The sequence below is a fragment of the Chrysochloris asiatica genome, unplaced genomic scaffold (assembly GCF_000296735.1).
Source record: "Chrysochloris asiatica unplaced genomic scaffold, ChrAsi1.0 scaffold00006, whole genome shotgun sequence".
Lineage (NCBI taxonomy): Eukaryota > Metazoa > Chordata > Mammalia > Afrosoricida > Chrysochloridae > Chrysochloris > Chrysochloris asiatica.
The window spans coordinates 3085737-3089424 of NW_006408524.1; the positions used below are offsets into that span (position 1 = coordinate 3085737).

The following is a 3688-nucleotide window of genomic DNA, read 5'->3' on the forward strand; positions in this document are numbered from 1 at the left end:
TTTTTTTTTTTTGTTTTTTTACTATGGAAAAGATTTATTAGTCTGTACAAGTTGGTTTCAGAAAGCTATTGACTACTTGTTACAGTAAATGATCAAGATTTTCATTGGAACAGAAGTTTTCCACTCACATCAGAATCTGGAAGCATTATGCCTTTCTCAAATTGTAATTTAGTGTTTCTAGCTTGTTTTCTCCCCTCCCACTCCTCAAATACAGAACTAAGTTTGTATATCAACTAGTCATTATCATAAGATACAGACATAGTCATAAACATTATACAAGTTACAGGTGAGGTATGTGGACAAACATAACCAACATTTATGAAAAAAGGGAGTTGATTTAAAAGTTGTAAGAACTACATGAATTACAATAAACACACTATTCATGTGCTTCTGAAACCAAAACGGGGAAAACCATCTGCCAATTGCCACATAACTAAAATGCTACACAGAAATGTGACCGCCAGGTACATACATAGAATTAAAACTCAGTTAAACAACTGAGATACTCATTGAAGTCAATTAAAAAGACCAAACTTCTTTAACCTATCAATGCTAGTTTAGAAGCATCATCAGAACAAATAGAGATTTAATTATAAATTGGCCTGGGCTACTTTCTGTTAGGAGAAAGTTTTTTAACACTATAAGAGAATCTGTCAACAAACATCCTAGAAAAGCTGTGGAGTCATGCTCTTTATTATTCCTTAAAGGAATTTTGCCAGGTTTGATGAATATATATACCTCCCAATGTTCCTAGGAGTTCTAGATACCAAGTAATTCAATAATCAATAGGAGTATTTAAGCAAAAGGAGGTCAAAAGTAGACCTTGTATCAACAGATACTAAATAGCTGGATTAAAAAAAAAATACATGATAACTGTAAATCATAAAATCAAGTGTACTTAAAAGGTACATCTATTTTATGTTACATTACTAATTAAAAACAAAACAAAACAAAAAAAACCCTGCAGACTGCAAACTGTGCATGCTTACCATAGCATGTTACCTGGGAAAGCCAATGAGTGAAATTTCCTGCAAATACTTACTGTCATGATACAAAACAAATATGTGCAAACTGCAAGGTCCCTAAAATAGCAGTTAAAGAGTTTATATACAGAAAGATGTCATTATCCGATCAAATATGCCAGAGATGGAATTTCCCAGAGTTTATAGCACAGAACAGTAACCACCCATGCTCCTCCTCCATGACCTTCTTCTCTGTCCAACAGTTTTACTCCTTTATTCTGGTTCTCACTTTCCCATAGTCCAGGGGTCTGGATGATCTTATCACCATCACAGGTTTTTGCACTTGCCTCTATAAATAACATGGAATGCTTTCGTGCAAATTTCAGGCCTTCAATTTTTATCAACTTCATGATTTTCCTTATCAATTTTGTTTCCAACTAGCGTGTTTACTATGTCATTTCTCGTGCATTATGTTTCCAATTCATTTAACCAATTATCCCGTTTATCAAAGGTGTCTCTTCTTGTGACATCATAAACTAATATAACACTGTGAGCACCTCTATAATAGCTGGGAGTTAGTGTTCTGAACCTCTCTTGACCAGCAGTATCCCATATTGCAAGTTTAGCTTTATTTCCATCCACTGATATTGTTTTCACCTTGAAGTCAACACCTATTGTTGCTGCAAGTTCTGGGTTAAAAGTATCATCTGTGAACCTCAAGAGCAGGCTGGACTTGCCCACCCCACTCTCACCGATGATGAGGATCTTAAGCGTAGTCAGCACGTCCTCATCAATCCTAACCCAGCTCCCTTTTGACCCAAATGGGCGCCCTGCTCTGCCTCTCAACCCTTCACCCTGAGAGCCCCTTTTGGTTTTCTAAGTCCAGATTTTTGCACAGTTTGTTGTATTATTTGACTTTATCTTTGAAATTTTCTGTTCAGCTCTTGGACCTCCTCATTTCTTCAATTTGCTTTAGCATCTCTACACTGGAGAGCAAGTTTAAGTGTCTCTTCTGACATGCATTTTGACCTTTTCTTTCTTTCTTGTCTTCTTAATGACTTTTTGCTTTCTTCATGTATGATGTTCTTGATGTCATCCCACAACTCTTCTGGTCTTTGGTATTTAGTATTTAATGCATCAAATCTGTTCTTCAGATGATCTCTAAATTCAGGTGGGATATATTCAAGGTCAGCAGTTTGAAACTACCAGCTGTTCCGCAAGATAAAGGTGAGACTTTCTGCTCCTTTATGGATTTATAGCCTCAGAAACCCTGTACAGGGTCACTATGAGTCAGAACCGACTCCACGGCACATAACAACAACAATATATTCAAAGTCATATTTTGGCTCTTGTAAATTTTCTTTTAGTGGTTATTCTGAACTTTACCTTTCTCTTCTTAAACTTAGAGCATCCTATTCTTTCACCATACTTACTTAATATTTGCTGAGCAATATGAGAAGATGGGTTATATGAAGAAAAACGTAACATCAGAATTGGAGGAAGGCTCATTATCAACCTGTGATATGCAGATGATTCAACCTTGCTTGCTGAAAGTGAAAAGAACATAAAATACTTACCGATGAAGATCAAAGAGCACAGCCTTAGGTATGGATTACATCTCAATGTCAAGAAAACAAAAATCCTCACCACTGGACCAATAAACAACATTGTCATCAATGGAGAAATGATTGCCGTTTTCAAGAACTTCATTCTTGATCAACTATCAACACTCATGGAAGCAGTAGTTAAGAAATCAAATGATATTTGGCACTGGGCAAATCTTTTGCACAAGACCTCTTTAAAGTGCCCAAGAGCAAAGATGTCAGCTTTAGGACTAAGGTGTGCCTGAACCAAGCCATGGTATTTTCAGTAACCTCATATGCATGTGAAAGTTGGACAGAGAATAAGGAAGACCATAGAATAATTGATGCTTTTGAGTTATGGTGTTGGAGGAGAATATTGAAAGTGTCATGGGTTGTCAAAAGAACAAACAGATCTGTGTTGGAAGAAGTGCAGCCAGAGTACTCCTTGGAGGCCAGGATGGCCAAACTTCGTCTCTCATACTTTGGACATATTTTCAGGAGGGACCAGTCACTGGAGAAGGATATCATTTTTGGTAAGGTGCAGGGTCAGAGGTACAGAGGAAGACCCCACAGCAAGATGGATTGGCAATATGGCAGCATCAATGAATTCAAGCATGGTAACAATTGTGAGGTTGGCCCAGGATTGGGCAGTGTTTCATTCTGCTGTAAATACGGTCACTATGAGTCAGTACAAGCTTGATGGCACTTAACAGCAACAACAACATTATATCATGATATATTTCCTTGCCTTTCTCTTCATATGAATATTTTATCTGGGGATGTCTAACTTTTGCATGGTGTTTGAAAGATATTTTAGTTGGATATATGATTCTTGGTTGGCAATTCTTTTCTTTCAAGGTTTTATGTATGTCATCCCACTGCCTTCTCCCTCCTTTCAATTTTAAAGTTGTTATAATTTACAGATTGACATATCTAGTTCTAAGTTTTACAGCATATTTGTTTGACCATTCGTTGTCTAGAACGGTATCTGGATAATGCTGTTGTGTGTGTGAGTCTCAGGTCAGATGTCATTCATTTTGTGCCTGAGGACTCCTTTTAATATTTTTTGTAAGGTTGGGTTGGGTGTTTTTTTTTTTTTTTTTTTTAAGGTTTATTAAGGGATGATTTACATGGGGGTATATC

The 3688-nt window shown here is 36.7% G+C and overlaps 1 pseudogene; it reads right to left on the reverse strand.

Annotated features, from left to right (window-relative positions):
• Positions 1 to 1163: 1163 nt before the first annotated feature.
• LOC102816919 overlaps positions 1164 to 3688 on the reverse strand; it is a 16748-nt pseudogene continuing 14223 nt past the window's right edge.